Source organism: Myotis nattereri (assembly GCF_964212035.1).
Source record: "Myotis nattereri genome assembly, chromosome: 2".
NCBI lineage: Eukaryota > Metazoa > Chordata > Mammalia > Chiroptera > Vespertilionidae > Myotis > Myotis nattereri.
This window is the reverse complement of record NC_138076.1, coordinates 79,712,614-79,730,814: the sequence shown is the minus strand read 5'-3', so window position 1 is coordinate 79,730,814 and position 18,201 is coordinate 79,712,614.

The window sequence follows — 18,201 nt, the reverse complement described above, 5'->3', positions numbered from 1 at the left end:
CCGAGCCCCCCCCCCCCCCCCGTGCACGAATTTCATGCACTGGGCCTCTAAAATATATATATATATATATAAATTTTAAAGAGCAAAGGAGGAGAGAGAGATGGAAACATCAGTGATAAAAGAGAATCATTGACCAGCTGCCTCCTGTATACCTCCCACTGGGGATCGAGCCCAAAACCTGGATATGTGCCCTGACCAGGAATGGAATCATAACTTCGCAGTTCATAGGTCAGTGCTCAATCACTGAATCAAACTGGTTCACTGGACCATGCCTTTTTTTTTCTTTAGTCTCCTGAAAGTTCAGGGCAGACACAAAATATGTATTCAATGAGTAATTTCTGATTCCAATTGTAAGTTTTGTATCATGAACTGTTTGATATATGTGTGCAGTCACCTTTGACCTGGATCAATAGAAATGTAGGGAAGTATCATAAAAGAGCAGCAGAAGGAGCTACCTATTTCTTATTCAAAACATATTCTTATCTTGAAGAGACATAGCCTAAAAATAAAAAGTCTAAACCAGAGGATAAAAAAGGTGTTTTCATGAAATGGATAGGTGATTAGTAATAAAAGGCAATAAGTTGAAGGAAAAACCATAATGAGAAAGATGAAACAAAAAGGGAAGTAAAGGAGTGAAAGTTAGAGAATTACTGAAGTCATAAAGAATGAACCAATGTATATGAGGGAGTAGAGGTCATATACGGAAGATGATGGAAAATCTAGTATTTAAATTCACTAGTTAGATAAAATTTCTATAATGATTCATATACTATTATATATATTCTTCAGTCTATATATCTAAATTGTGAATAGAAAATTAAAGCTAATATCAATTGGAATCTTCCCCTGAGTTGAAGGGAAAATAATGTTCAAACTTCCAATGTAACATGTGGTGACATGGATTAATGGAATACTGTTCTTGCTATGATGCACCAGGAGAGACAGGGTGTCTCTTTTCAAAAGTTTCAGTGGAGAAAATATAATGAGATCACAAATATTCTGAGTATTCCTCTTCAAGTCTCCTACTGTACCCTATTCTTCACAGAGAGATACAAATGAGCTGGGAAACCAAGAAGATCTGAAAATTTATGCCATTATCATTAAATTTGGCATATGACAAAGAGTGGAGAATATTCAAAAATAGGAATGAGTTGTTCTAAAAATGGAAGTAGAAGAATGGGAAGATTAGAAATTGGCCAATTTTCTCTCTTCCTATTTTTAATCTGTCTGGTATAAAAATAATCTTGAAAAATATGTACTTTCTAGTCCATACAACATTCTCCAAAAATGCAGAGAACCAATTTGGTTTAGACTGATAAACATTATTATATATTTTGAAGCATTTAATTTTTTAGTAGAATTTGCTATTTTATTTACCATCTTTGCATTTATTATCCCTAACACACTTATTAAACTTTAGGTACTTTCTTACTTTAAATTCAACATTGATTGCTAAAGAAATTTCATTTCTATCCTTATAAAAAAAAAGTCTGATTTAATAAACACAAAGGAGAAAAGGAAAAAAGAGTAAATTCAGTCAGGGCCAGAAGATAAATATTACTGTGTAGGCAGAATTCTAAGATGACTAAACAATCCCTGGCATCATGTATACACATTGTATATGTATAATCCTCTCTGTTTTAATAAATATATAAATGGCATCACACTCCCATGACTAGGTATGCATATGGAAGAGATAAAGGATTTTTGTTTTAGATATAATTAAAGTCACTAGACTTTTAAAGATATAATTAAAGTCAATTCACCTTAAGGTAATAAAAAACTTTTGATGTGCCTGACTTAATCAGGTGGTCATATGAGAGCACTTTAAAAGACTGAGAAGTCAGAGTGATTTAGAGAGTGGGTGTGGCACTGGTTGAAATTCTTGATGGTCTTGAAGAAGCAACAACTGTGCTGTGAAGTAACAGCCTATGGAGAGGACATGTGGAAAGGACCCTAGCACAGCTTCTAGGAACAAGAGGAGTTCTTGACTTGCAGTCAGCATGAAAATTGCAACATTAGTTCTACAACTGCAAGGAACCAATTTCTGTCAAAGATTAGTGCTCTTGGAAAAGGACTTTGAGCATGCTTTCCATGGTTACTATTTGAATTATTTATGTTGTTTTATTCTTTTAAATTGAACCTATTTCTTTATATTTAATTGCATGAGTTGAATCTTGCTTTTTTAAATCTTTGCCTTTAAATCAGTATGTTTACATAGTTTATATTCAATGTACATAACCAATATGGTTGGGTTCAAAATTGCCATCTTGCTAATACTTTCAATTTGTTCCATTTGTTCAGTTTTTTTCTCTTCTCCTATTATAGTTTTTTATTCATTGTTGCTAATTGTGGTAAAATAAATATAACATAAAATTTGCCATCTGAAGCATTTTTAAGTGTTAATTTTGTATTGTTTTAAGCGTATTCACTTTATTGTGAAATTTATCTGTTTCTTTTTCCTCTTGAAACACTGAAATTCTATATCCACTAAATAATGCACCCTTTTCCCCCTTCTCCTTCAGCCTTAGTTCTCACAAATACCAGCTATCTAGTTCTTCCTGAACTCTGATTTCAGTTTCATCAAACCAGTTTCCCCTTCCTCTACCAGGAACCCAATAAGTCCTAAAATGCACTAAATTTCTTCTTAGAAGTTGTCACTGTAGGTAATAATACTGTATTGTGAACTTAAAATATATTTGGGAGGGTAGAACAGATGCTAAGTGTTCTTATCACAATTACAAAAATATTTTAAAAATTGGTAGATGGCTTTTGCCTTAACTTGAGAGTTTATACATGGCTTTCTAAATAAATAGGGACGTGACTTAACATCCTATATAATAAAAGGCTAATATGCAAATTGACCAAACGGTGGAACGACCAGTCGCTATGATGCGCACTGACCACCAGGGGGCAGATGCTCAACACAGGAGCTTCCCCCTGGTGGCCGGTGCACTTCCACAGGGGGAGTGCTGCTCAGCCAGAAGCTGGGCTCATAGCTGGTGAGCACAATGGCGGTGGTGGGAGCCTCTCCCGCCTCTGCAGCATCACTAAGGATGTCCTACTGACGGCTTAGGGGAGTGTGCCTATGCCATCAGTTGGACATCCCCCAAGGGCTCCCAGACTGCGAGAGGGCACAGGCCAGGCTGAGGGACCCCCCCTGAGTACACAAATTTTGAGCACCAGGCCTCTAGTTTAAATATAAATATAAGTAGGAAGAATAAGAAATATCAAACAAATTTCCTAAGTGGGATGATCGAAATGAAAAGATTCATTAGGATATACAGTGGATTAGGGACTCTATTAATAATATTAGAATATATGGTTATAACAAATCAACTATGAGTTTTCACTAATTTAACCCTGTAAAGGTTATTTACTGTGTATATACATATAGTTTGGCTTTGAATTGGTGAGCCTCCTCCATGCTGAGGAATGTCATGTAAAGCAAGTGGCACCCATGATCATCAGAGAATAGGAAGAAATAACAGAATGCACAATATTTTAAGGGTCCTAAAAGAGGATGGATAGATAGATAGATAGATAGATAGATAGATAGATAGATAGGTCTATAATAATAAAATAGTAACATGCTAATTAGACCAGACATCCTTCTGGATGAAGCTGGGACTGCAGTTGTGGGATAGAGGCAGCCACCGTGGCTGCAAGGGAGGGATCCAGGCAGCTACCGCAGCTGCAAAGGCCTACTCTTGCACAAACTTTGTGCATCAGGCCTATATATATATATATATATATATATATATATATATATATATATATATATATATTTATAATTTTAAGCATTGTGTATATACATAGACAAATGAATTGATATATCTATCTATCTATCTACAATCTATCTATCTATCTATCTATGCATTATTATAAGGATAGGCTTTTAGACTGAGTTACAAATGAAGATATAACAGTGAACAGACTAGGATACTGAGCTCATGGAACTGACAATAGAGGGGGAAATCACAAATAATAGACAGATAACACATAGAGAAACAAAATAATTTCAGATTGTGACAAGTGTAACAAAGTAAGTATGGAGTGATGGAGAAAATAAAAGTGTACTTCTTTGTCCAGGTAACAACTGGGCATAACTTGTGAAGAGAGTTTCAGGAAGCCACAAGCTAAAGTGCTAAATTGTGGTCAGATTAGGTGAAGTTTTCTAAGAAAAGGGAACGGCAAGGTAATAGGGTAAAGTCAGAACAAGTAGAGCCTGTGGAGCCAGTTAAAGAGTTAAGATTTATTTTAGGAATAATAAGAACACATGGAAGAATTTTAAGCATGGCAATAATATGATCTGAGTGAAATCAATTTGCCAAAAACACAAATGGGCTTAGACTAAAGTATAGGCAGTGGATAGCAAGATAATCACATGAATTTTAGTTATATTTGGAGGCTAAACGAAAGAGCTTCACTAATATATTTGGTGTGATTCCCGGGGAAAAGTAGGAATCAAAAAGACACGGGATTTTGATTTGAAGAACTAATTATGGGATAATACCATTTATTGAGATAAGAGAGATTGAAAATGAAGAATTTTATAGGAAAACCCAGTGTTTGTTTTTGATGTGATGCATTCAAGTTTAGTGGATATTTCTCATTTCTATATGGTGATTTTTTTTTTAAGTGTTTTTGTTGATTTTGGATGAGAGGAATGAAGAGGAAGAGAGAGAGAAACATCAATGAGAAAGAAAGGTCCTTCCTCCATGCCCCTCACTGGGGATCAAGCCCACAACCCAGGGATTGGACCCTGACCCAATGACCTTTTGGTGCATGGGACGATGCTCAACCAACTGAGCCACACCAGTCAGGGCTGATTGGAATCTTAATTGTAAATGACGTAAACCCATATCAAACTACCTGAATTTGTTTTCTTTGTTAACATTTTTTGGATTGGCCTGATTCAACTCCTGCCAATTCTATGGGTCAGTCTTTCTATTGACCTTACAGCCCTGCCCTAGAAGGAAAGATCTGGGTGAAAAGTCAAGATAAATAAAAAGTAGAGGAAGTGATTGATGATGGGAGGGTAGCCAATAAATGTATAACATGAAACGGAGAAAGCCAACAATACTTTGAATCTTGTGAGATGATCTGATATATTTGCAAATCCCAATAGGGCAGTGATGGCGAACCTTTTGAGCTCGGCGTGTCAGCATTTTGAAAAACCCTAACTTAACTCTGGTGCCGTGCCACATGTAGGAATTTGTTGATATTTGCAACCATAGCAAAAAAAAAGATTTATATTTTTGATATTTATTTTATATATTTAAATGCTATTTAACAAAGAAAAATCAACCAAAAAAATGAGTTTGCGTGTCACCTCTGACACGCGTGTCATAGGTTCGCCATCACTGCAATAGGGTGAGGCCCTTGTCTTACCCAAATCTTCCTTTGTTTGAAGCCAAATGTTCAGTATCAATCCTAATGGATGTAAGAAACATGCAAAATATAATCTCTGTGTTTTGTGAATTGTATGTAATGTTATATAGATAAATAATTTGAATTTATCTAATTATGGTCTTCACCAATTTTAATTTATTCTGGCCAAATATATTTTACATAAATAATAAATATGTACTGGAATTGATCACAATGTTAAACCTGCCAGACAGAATTTTTAGTCTACTTCCTCATTTAAAAGACAATGATTTCTCTATTATGTTAATGAAGAGAAATTAAATTCTAATTTTTTCTGTGTCATCCATGTAACATCTTATAGTCAATCATTCACATGTCTTTTTCCAATCTTTTGAATAAATTCATCCAAATTAATCTAACATTGTCAAATTTTCAACACATTTTATTATTTCTCTTAAAAATCATTCTTTGCATTTATTATAAAAGTTAAGTTAAAAAGGTTCATGACCTTTCAACCTGGAGTTCTCTGTGTGATGTATCTCAATGACATTAATATTACCTTGTACATGAATACATGGGGTAATTTCAATGTATTTTTGTTGTCATTGCTCTCATTTTACAGATTTTATCTTTTAAAGACAAACCCTTTGGGGAGGTAATATATAATAACTGTTATGTCCCAAATGCTTGCAAAAAATTTGGTTCATCACAAAGGTACAGATCACTGTATGACTATTAATCTAGGTGAAGACCTATTGTGAACCATGCCCAGACATTTATTGCATGCCATACTTTTAATAATATCCATCATATTCCCTAACACATATAGCATATGCTCTTGTAGAAAAAGGGTAACAATAAAGGAAAAGAATATAATGAAAATTGATGTCAGTTTAGATATGATATGATGGGCTTCTATATTCACCACCTATAATCCTAGACCCTGTATCCCATTCATTACCTAACCTTTATATTTGAATACTAGTGGCCCAGTGCACGAATTCGTGCATGATTGGGGTCCCTCTGCCTAGCCAGCAATGGGGGCTGACCAGGGCCATCTTACCCAGTCCTGATTGAAGCCGAGCAGGGCCTGCTGGCCAGTGGGACGCGGGGGTAGAGGGGGACCTTGGGAGGTTGGCCGGCTATGGGAGGTTGGCTGTGGGAGCACACTGACCACCAATGGGAAGCTCCTGCATTAAGTGTCTGCCCCCTGGTAGTCAGTGAGCATCATAGTTACTGGCCAGTTGTCTAGTAGTCTAGTCGTCCAGTTGTCTGGTCATCTGGTCGTAACAGTTGCTTAGGCTTTTATATATATATATACTAGGGGCCCGGTGCACGAAATTCGTGCACTGGGTGGGGGGGGGTGTCCCTCAGCCCAGCCTGCCCCCTCTCACATACTGGGAGCCCTCAGGCGTTGACCCCCATCACCCTCTGATCACCTGATCGGCCCCTTGCCCAGGCCTGACGCCTCCGCCAGAGGTGTCAGGCTTGGATAGGGGACCCCCATCTCCCCCCGATCACTGGCTCTGGCCCCCGCCCAGGTCTGAGGCCTCTGGCCCAGGAATCATGCCTGGGCAGGGGACTCCCATCTCCCTCTGATCGCTTGCTCCACCCCCCGCCCAAGCCTGACGCCTCTGACCCAGGCTTCAGGCCTGGGCAAGGGGACCATCATATCACCCCAATCCCAGGCCTGATGCTTTAGCCAGAGGAGTTGACCCTCATCACCCTCCGATCACCAATCCCCGGCTCCGCCCCCCACCCAGGCCTGATGCCTCGGCCAGAGGAGTTGACCCTCATCACCCTCCAATCACCAATCACCGGATCGGCCCCTTGACCAGGCCTGAGGCCTCCGGCAGAGGTGTCAGGCCTAGACAGGGGACCCCCAGCTCCCTGTGGTTGCAGGCTCCGCCCCTGCCCAAGCCTAACGCCTCTGGCCTAGGCATCCGGCCCAGGCAGCGGGGACCTGCAGTGGCAGCGGGGGGTGCCGGGATGGTGGGCTCCGCTTTAGGCCCAGGCAAGGGACCCCTAGCTCCTGGGACTGCCAGCTTCGACCGTGCCCAGCTCCCATCGCTGGCTCCACCCCTACTTCCTGCTATCACTGGCCAGGGCATCAAAGGCACCTGATTCTCCGATCATGGCCCCAGGGCCGCCTTTGCCCTGCCCCCCAGCTCTTAGCTCCCCCCTGGGTTTCCGATCACTGTCAGTGGCAGGGGGCTTCTTCCTGCTTTCCCTTTCTCCTCCCTGCATTGTGCCTACATATGCAAATTAGCCGCCATCTTGTTGGCAGTTAACTGCCAATCTTAGTTGGCAGTTAACTGCCAATCTTAGTTGGCAGTTAACTGCCAATCTTAGTTGGCAGTTAATTTGCATATAACCCTGATTAGCCAATGAAAAAGGTATCGCCGTACGCCAATTACCATTTTTCTCTTTTATTAGTGTAGATAGATTATAGCAGATTGCATCTTTTTTTTTTTAAATATATTTTATTGATTTTTTACAGAGAGAAGGGAGAGAGATAGAGAGTTAGAAACATCGATGAGAGAGAAACATCGATCAGCCGCCTCCTGCACATCTCCCACCGGGGAAGTGCCCGCAACCCAGGTACATGCCCTCGACCGGAATCGAACCTGGGACCCTTCAGTCCGCAGGCCGACGCTCTATCCACTGAGCCAAACCGGTTCCGGCAGCAGATTGCATCTTTAAATTTTTATATTCTTCCTGCTGAGTATGTTTTACCCCTGAATCTTGGTAAAAGGATCCCTTCTTTACTCTGAGACACCGCTCAAGAGTATAATAACCCAGATTTGCTATGCCAAAAAATAAAAGGTGATCCAAACAAGGTCATAATGATCACTGAAGAACCTTAGGGAAGCTCTTGGACATATCCAAACTAAAGTATATTTGGAGATGTCTACTATCCATATATCACTATTCTAGGAACACAGCATCACTCTAATTTTTTCTTGTATAATATGAACATATGGATATAGATACTTTTTCCTGAGATTGCCTTAAAAACTTTAAAAACCCAGAGAGGTGTTAAAGATCTTGGTTTGAACTATGCTTGAAACCAGTAATCTATTCCAGAATTTTATATCATTTACTCAGTGTACAATAATTGAAAAAACAAAACACATTTTACATATTCAAGGCTTTAATACCTATAAAGGGTATAGTATAACAGAGCAAAGAGATAGCAACAAATTTCCAAGCACTGTCCAGCAGAGTCCTTTCTCAGCCTCACAGGATGCTCTTTGTATGGATCATCAACCTGAGATCAGTGAGACATATTTCAGTTCCTGGGTAGCAGACACCTAGCACAAATTTACTGAGGAGTCTGTTATACCCAACTTACCATGTAGCTAAAGCCAGCTGTGTACACAGATAAACTAGGAGGAACCATTAATCTACACCTCCCTAAACAATGTAGGCAAACTACCACAAATGCCTCTAAGGGAATTTCAAATTCTAACCACCATGTTTTGGGGCCAAAATTTATACCCAAAGTATACTCAATAAGCATTCAATGAAAATAGTATATTTGTTGAATAAGCCTACATTGGCCAAAATACTCTAATAGTGATTTGGACATAAATGGCACAGGTCTAGATATACTGTAAAAACCACATTGGCTTTAATGAAAGAAGACATTCTAAGGGCAAAGGTTTAATGGCTCACAGTGGACACTTTGAAGAGAGTTTCAGGAGTAAGAAATAGGATGACTAGTATCCTGGACAGATACAATGGGTGTGTGTTTTCTTGAAATCAATTTTGTTTTTCAATTAGTGTTTACATTCAATATTATTTTGTATTAGTTTCAGGTGTACAACATAGTGGTTAAATCACCATACACTTTACAAAGTATTTGCCCCAATATTTCCAGTACCCACTTGACACCCTACATGGTTATTATAATATTATTGACTATATTCCCTATGCTGTACTTTACATCCCTGTGACTATTTTGTAACTACCAATCTTTACTTCTCAGTTCCTTCACCTTTTTACCCAGTTCTCCAACCCTCCACAACCTGTCAACCATCAGTCTGCTCTCTGTATCTATGAGTCTGTTTTTCTTGTTTATATTGTTCTTTAGATTCCATATATAAGTCAAATCACATGGTATTAGTTTTTCTCTGACTTATTTCACTTAACATAATACCCTCCAGGTCCATCCATGCTGTCACAAATGATTACACTTTTTTTTTTTTTTATGTTGAGTAGTGTTCCATTGCATACCACAGCTTTTTGTTTTTATTTTATTTTATTTTATTTTATTTTATTTTATTTTATTTTATTTTATTTTATTTTATTTTATTTTATTTTTTTATCCACTTGTGTATTGATGGGCACTTAGGTTGCTTACATAGCCTGGCTATTCTAAGCAATGCTACAATGAACTTTAGGGTGCATATATTCTTTCAAATTAGTGTTTTGGGTTTCTTCAGATAAATATCCCAGAAGTGCAATTGCTGGGTCATAAGGCACTATGTTTTGTTGTTTGTTTTTTTAAAATATATTTTATTGTTTGTTTTTTTACAGAGAGGAAGGGAGAGGAATAGAGAGTTAGAAACATCAATGAGAGAGAATCATCCATCAGCTGTCTCCTGCACACCCCCTACTGGGGATGTGCCCACAAGCAAGGTACATGCCCTTGACCAGAATCGAACCTGGGACCCTTCAGTCCACAGGCCGACGCTCTATCCACTGAGCCAAACCGGTTAGGGCGACTATGTTTTAAAATAATGGATAAACAGCAGCTAGAGAAGAAAGATCGAACAGAGAATGTGCACTGACCCACGAGCGACTAATAGGTTTGATCCTCTGGAAGGGAGTTCAGGCGGCTCAAGGACAATGGTGTAAGGTCTAGTGAAAGCACAAGCAATACCTTTATGGGAGAACTATGGTAACCTTCATAAGGCTATAGGAATTTCTAAATAGAAAGTATAATTTGTATAGGTGCTTTCTAATTGCCAAAGTCCCACAAAATAACCAAAAAAACAAATCTATTAAATAGTACAGTAAGTTGACATAGAGAGCTATTTAATTAAGTAGGATTTTGTTGGAGGGGAAAAGATAGAGAAAACACAGTGGCAACACTGGCAATACAATTTTGCTGTAGGAAACAAAGCCTATGGGTATGCCAATAAGAGATGTGGACTCTATAATAAACTGAAGGTTGGCCCTTGATTTATACCACAATCCATAACAGCCTATAGTCTTTAGGCATGGACTGACTTTGTCAAGAATTCTGAGAAAATACTACTCATTTATTTTGACATTATTTTAGTCTAATGTAAGCACTGTTTGTAACCACTATTGGTGTAATGCTGGGTATAATTGGTAAGACACATTTGATTGATTTTAACAAAAACCTATGAAAATACTGAAATTGATAATTACAGAAAGAAAGAAATTATGATTAACCTTGGTCACCTTGCTAAGATCACCTTTTATCCTTTGTGGAAGCAAATGTGAGTTGCTAAATTTATTTTACCACCTTACTTAGGGAGTTTCCAAAGTAAAAGAAGAATTCTTTTACTAGAAATCAGGGGGAAGGGATTCTAGACAGACATAAAATAAAATCAGGTACCCACTACACCATTCAAGTAAATAGGACTTATAGATAAGGAGATGTAGAAATATAGAAGCTAATGCTGAAAACATATAGACATGTATTTGTGTATGTGTATGTGTATGTGTATGTGTATGTGTATGTGTATGTGTATGTGTGTGTTTGTACTGAGCCTAAAGTTTATAATAAGTGTAAGAGACCAAATGAGATCGCAAGAAAAGAAGTACAGCTAAAGAAATGAAAGGGGCCAGGATCTAGAACTCTATGCAGCATAATTTGTACTTGAAATCCAGCACATTTATATTCCTTAGAAATCTGCAGTCTCCTGGCTTCTTGTTAGATTATGAATATACTAAAATATCATTAAAAATGCTTAAGTGAATACAAAGCCAAGCAAGCTGGTAAAATTGTACTAACTTATGATTTTTAATTTCCTGACTCAGTTCTATAGTCAAGATTTAATAGTCAATGCCTAAGGTGTGATTTGAGAAGAAATTTTATTTCTGTGTTCTACTATGTTGCCTAATCAGATACATAATTAAATTTTAGCTGTAATAAAGAATATCGTGATAGTAGAGGGGGAATTAACAGTTTATTTCTTAAATTGACAAATTCAAAGTGGGTCATCAATGAGCACATAAAAGATTATAAAATACTATGTACATGACTTAGGATCTTTATTTTCTTTGGCATTTTCAATATAGAATTATGGACTAAATGGACACAGAGAAAAGGAAATTACAAAAAACCATAGTTTTGTGCATCATCTTTAATAGTGACATGCTTATAATAATCATAAAAATACATGTGTTTAAGAACATATTAAGATGTTACTAGAGATGCAACAACTACTTATTTAATACAATATGTGGGACTTTGTTTCTGATTTTTATAAAATATTTTCATAAAGATTATTGATGGAAGACAAAATGAAAATAAATCTAACTAAAAATGAATTGAATAAAGCTATATAAAAATATAAAAGTTTTAAAATATGTGGACAAGGTCACTAAAAACCTCTTAAGCAAAGCTGTGTATTACATTACATTTTAATTTCAATGACAGAAAAAGTAAAGCAATATTTCATCATTTTATGGTAATATCTAAAAACCTTGTTTCTAATAACAAATACATAATTCATCAGAACTTAGTTTCAAAAGGAAAATGGCGCTTACCTAAAAACAAACATTTTCTGTTGATTTATTTTCCCATAAATGTTAGATAATCTTAATTTTTAAAGCATTAAATGCAACATCTGCATTCACTTAGTAATTAAAAACAGATGGGACAGTTAGCTTAATATTATTTTTATATTTAAAACCAGAAAGGGACTTGATAAAATAAAAGCAAAATATTTTGAAAGCTTACTTTAGAATTCCAACAGGTCTAATAAGATATCTAAAAGATCATCAACTTTTAACAGTGACCTGGGTACTGAACCAAATTATATTTGTACCCAATATCAGAATTTAAATCTTCAAGTTCACTGAGATCAATATTGTGTTGATGGTTTTTCTTTTTTTTTCAATGTAAGAAAGCATAAATTAATTGAAATAACAGCATAATCCTTTGCAAAAAAAATTTAGTTACTTATAAAATTTTTTGTTTTTACCATTTATACATGTGTTTGATAATTCAAATGTCAGTATTTTCCAAAGTTGTAACTCTATTTTGCAAAATGTTATGTTACAAAATAATCTTTTACCTTCAGATTTATAATTTTAAAATTATTATATTATGTTCAGTAATGGTTGATATCTGCATTAATCTTCAAGTCATCAGATTAGCTGATTGACTCTTCGGAAATCATGGATTCCCTTTGTTCAACATTGAGGTCATACAGTGCCAGGCCAATAAACAAACTGGGAGGTACAGTCAATTATCCTCTTCAGAAACAAAGTTTCAACGTAAGATGTTTTAGAAAATCATGCCAGTAAGCTATGGTGGACCTATTCCCAGTACCTTAGATGTGGGCATGCGAGCAGGAGTCATGCGAGTCATACTTGAGCTAGTTTTGAATGGCAGGTAGGATTTGGCACGGAGACCTGATAGTATAATCAAGCTATTATCACAGTCCATGCTGGGAAGTAATTTTTATTTTATTGCTCTCGGGGAAAAAAGTAAGCTAAAGTATGTTGGGCTTTAATTGAGGAAAACTGAGGCTAGTAAGGGAGAGAATGCTGGGTTTGCAATCCCGGAATAATTACTTAAAAGACAAGGTCCTGTAAGAAGGAATCATGCCACTGATCTTACGGTAGTCTCCAGTTAAAAGCCAAGGCACGAGTGCAAAAGTAGTGCCTGTGTGCACGTGTGCATCTGGATGTATGTTTCTGCATGTTTGTGAATGTATATGTATGTAATTGTATATAGATTGATGTAATTGTGAGTGCATGCAGGTGTGTGTGCATAGCTTTGCGGATGAAGGAAAAGCTTATCCTTTTAAAACAAGACACTGAATGTTCATCATGCCAAAGACAAAATGAAAACTTAATGATTTGGGGCTATCTATGTTTTATATGTAACCATGCTATATATTTGAAATCTTACTTTTAATGTTTTGTTTCATGGTTCTCAAAACCCTGAGTGGAAAATTGTTCTGTATTTTAGTTAGGTGGGCATGGGACCTACCATTCAATCAACATATCTTGAAAAGAAAATTCTTGCTCTCTGTATGTGAAGACTTTGGAACACATTTCCATGTCTTATTATTTGGAGATGCTTCATTTCATAAAGTGGACCTATGGTCTGTCAAAAGGGAGACTTGTCTGATTCCAAATATGACATGTGTCATTTGGCCTAATCGGCTACTAAAACTGCATAATACCTAAAATAAGCTTTATATTTATAACAGAAAATAATACAAATCCCACATTATGTAAGTACCCTTTCAAAAGTCTGTCTAATACTGAAGGTATGTCTCCAATCATCTCTTTTTTTTCTTTATTGATTAAGGTATTACATATGTGATATTTATCTTTCTCTCTGACTGGCTTATATCATGTAGCATAATGCTCTCCAGCTCCATCCATGCTGTTGCAAATGGTAAGAATTCCTTCTTTTTTACTGCAGCGTAGTATTCCACTGTGTAGATGTACCAGTTTTTTAATCCACTCATCTGCTGATGAGCACTTAGGCTGTTTCCAAATAAACAATAAAATACTTCTCTGTTAGTTGACATACCACAAACTTCTAAAGAGCTCTGGAATAGTGGATGGATGAGGTTGAAGGTCAGAAGAACAGGAAAAAATTTACATCTCTTATTAAATAACAAACTTTGTATATACATGTTTCTTTTAGGAGTATATCAGAAAAATCAAGAGATGATTGGACACGTATAATCAAAGTTTTTTATTTAATAAGAAATGTAAATTTCTTCTTGTTCTTCTGACCTTCAACCTCATCCAGCCACTATTCCAGAGCTCTCTAGAAGTTTGTGGTATGTAAACTAACACAGAAGTATTTTATTGTTTATTCTTCTCTCTGCCAAGATTCCTGCATAGTCTATAAAGAGGGCCACTTAAACACAGATAGAGAGTCAGATTGAAAGAGAAATATTATAATTCCTACTATTAAAATTTCTACCTTTCTCATTAAAAACTAAGAACAAACTACACTTACAACAGTTAAGTTTTACTTCGTTGAAGAGAATATACCTGAGTTAAAATATATGCCGGGAGCTGGTCCATGCTTGCTGTTTCAAGGGACCTGGCATATATGGCATACTGTTCTTAATATGTTTGCTCACCTTCTTGGCACTATGTGTTTTAACCAAGGTCTCTGAGAAAGGTTGTTTCCCCAGGTAGGGATTTTCCCCTGAAGTTAGGGAGGGAATAAAACCTCTTAACTAAGTGACAGGCGGGTAATTAATCACTTTAACTATGAACAATCATGCTTAAGCTACATAATCTTTACTCCCTGGAATGGAGATAAGAAATGCCCTAACCTTTGTAATAGAGATTGATAGGATTGAATCAACTGGTATAAATACAGATGTAACAAGACAGCAAGACACAGAGAGAGAGACAGAAATTGGCACAGAACCTACACAGAACGTTCTCTAGAGACAGAAGAACTTCGCTGGAGAGAACATGGCAAAAGATCCTGGACAGAAACTGGCCTCAGAACCTAGAGACAGAACCTAGCGAGAGAACATGGCAAAAGATCCTGGACTGAACCTGACTACAGAAATTGGCAAGAGAACCTGACTAGATCCTGGTGACTGAACCTGGCTGGAGAACCTGGACAGAACCTGGCTGGAGAACCTAGCGAGGGAACATGGCTACAGAACCTGGCTGGAGAACCTGGAGAACCTGGCTGGAAAACCTAGCAAGAGACCATGGACACAGAACCTGGCTGGAGATCCTAAGCAGAACCTCTCTAGAGATCGAGACCAGAACTTGGCTGGAGATCCTGGCTAGGCTGCTGATCAACTGAACGCTGTCTCCGTGTCATTCCTTCTTCGCCGACTCCGTCCACACCTTTGGGGACCCCTGGACCCACTGGGGTTGGACCCCGGCAAATATACACAGTTTTATTAAAGTTCTAGCCATTTGCAAATGTCATTCTGAGCACACACTGTATAAATTTTTACTATCTTGTAGAGTACATAGCTAATATGCACAGTTACATCAGCATGCATCCCCACAGGTTCACACATTTAAAAACTTGTTAAGTAATACAACCCAATTTTACCCTGAACTCTCTGAGATTTACACAGATTAACTTTGCACTTCAAAGAAAATACAGTTAAACAGCTATCAAGGCCAAACTGTAAAGAATGGTCAAAGTATCTTTAGATGTATCCATCTTCAGGTTTTCCATAACTTTGTCATCACAATTTAGTTTCACTGTATTGTATTTATTACATTTTAGAATATGAATGTTAAATGTTTTAATTGATGAACTCATGGCATGATATAAAACAGCAATGTTTGTGGATGGAATCAGTACCCATAAGATGCCAAATGTTAATGGATTGTAAGGCATCACCTTGTCTTTACTCTCTCTGATGTTTACTTAATCCGTTATTAAATTTATTGGGATAATATTGGTTATTGAGATTATATGTTTAAAGTGTACAATGTTATATTAACTGTATATTGCATTGTACTCTCACTGTCAAAGTTTAGTCTCTTTATATCACTATATACTTGACCACATTCACCCTCTTCAATCTCTCTCCAACCCTCTTCCCCATAATATTTTCTGTTTTTTAAAAAATATGTTATTGCTTTTTAGAAAGAGGGAGAGAAACATCAATGTAAGAGTGCAACATAGATCTACAGCCTCCTGCATGCCCCTCACTGGGGATCAAGTCCAAAACCTGGGCATGTGCCCTGACCACGAATTAAGCTGACAACCATTTGGTGCATGGGAAGAGGCCCAACCAGCTGAGCCACACTGGTTAGGGCAATGAATTTTTTTGTTTGTTCATTTGTTGCTTTATGTTTTAAATTCCAAATAAAATTGAAATCATATGACTCTTATTGTTTTCTGTCTGACTTATTTAACTTGGCATGGCATTCTCAAGATCCAGCCATGTTGTTGCAAATGGCACTATTTCTTCTTTTCTTATGGCTGAATAGTATTCTATTGTATGTTTGTACTGCATCATCTTCATCCAATCACCCATGGAAGGACAGTTGGGTTGTTTCCATGTCTTAGTTACAGTGAATAATGTGGCCATAAACATAGGGGTGCATACATATCCTATATAATAAAAGAGAAAGATGCAAATTGACCATCCCTCTATGACACCCACCAGCCAATCAGGAGTATGCAAATTAACCCGACAAAGATGGTGGGCTAATTTGCATACATGGGTGCCGAGTGGCCTGGGTCCTGGGAACATCCTTGGGACCCAGGCCACTCCGAGCCTGTAGGCCCACGCGCAGACCCTCAGTGGCCAGAGACCCAGAACACCCCGGCCAGGAGTGGCCTACGGGTGCTGGTGCCAAGTGACCTGGGTCCCGGGACAAGCGGCCATGGGGCAGGGCAGGAACTTCCATGCCATGGCCGCTTGCGCATGCACCTGCACTATGAGGCCCAGGTTCTGGGGAACCAAGAAGTCTGGGTCCTGAGACAAGCGGCTGGGGGTGCCAAGCGGGCGGGGTCCTGGGATAAGCGGCAAGGGCTCCAAGCGCAAGTGGCTGCAGGGTGGAAGTTCCCATCTTGTGGCCACTTGCACGTGTGCCCACACCAAGTGGCCAGGGTCCACGGCCCCAGCCCGGTGGACACAGTGAACGTGGGGTCGCTGGGCTTGGGGGTGTGCCCCTGGCAGCCGCAGTGCACCCTGTCCATGGGATCCACACCTCCCAGGCTGTGGACACAGTCAACACGGGGCCACTAAGCTTGGGGGCATGCCCCCGGTGACTGTGGACACACCCCTAGCCTAGTGGACACAACCCAGGGGATCCTCTGTGCATGAGCTGAAGAGGAAACACCTTTTCTTTTTTTTTAATGTATTTATTGATTTTTTGCAGAGAAGAGGGGAGAGGGATAGACTGTCAGAAACATCAATGAGAGAGAAACATTGGTCAGCTGCCTCCTGCTCACTCCCCACTGGGGATGTGCCCCCAACCAAGGTACATGTCCTTAACAGGAATCAAACCTGGGACCCTTCAGTCTGCAGGCCAATGCTCTATCCACTGAGCCAAATAAGTTCAAGCGTAAACACCTTTTCTGACCACGCATTGGCTAAGCTCCCTGTATGCTGCCACTTGCAGTGTTCTTGGTAACTTGGGTTATAAGAATCTAAGAAGGTGATCTAGGGTTTTTCCACCACACTCCTGGAGGAAAAAATGAAGGTCTGCTGCTGGAGGGGCTAAGAAATGTCATAGCCTGCCCTGGCCAGTTGGCTCAGTGGATAGAGCCTTGGCCTGCCGACTGCAGGGTCCAGGTTCCATTCTGACCAAGGGCATGTACCTAGGTTATAGGCTCCTCCCTGGCCAGGGCCCAGGTCAGGGCTCATGCAGGAGGCAACCAATCAAAGTGTCCCTCTCACATTGATGTTTCTCTCTGTCTCTCCCTCTCTCTTCCACACTCTAAAAATCAATGGAAACATATCCTCAGGTGAGGATAAAAATAAAAAAAAAGAAAGAAGGAAATGTTATATCCTATGAAAGACACATATTAAAAATGCCTAGCCGAAACCGGTTTGGCTCAGTGGATAGAGCGTCGGCCTGCGGACTGAAAGGTCCCAGGTTCGATTCCGGTCAAGGGCATGTACCTGGGTTGCGGGCACATCCCCAGTA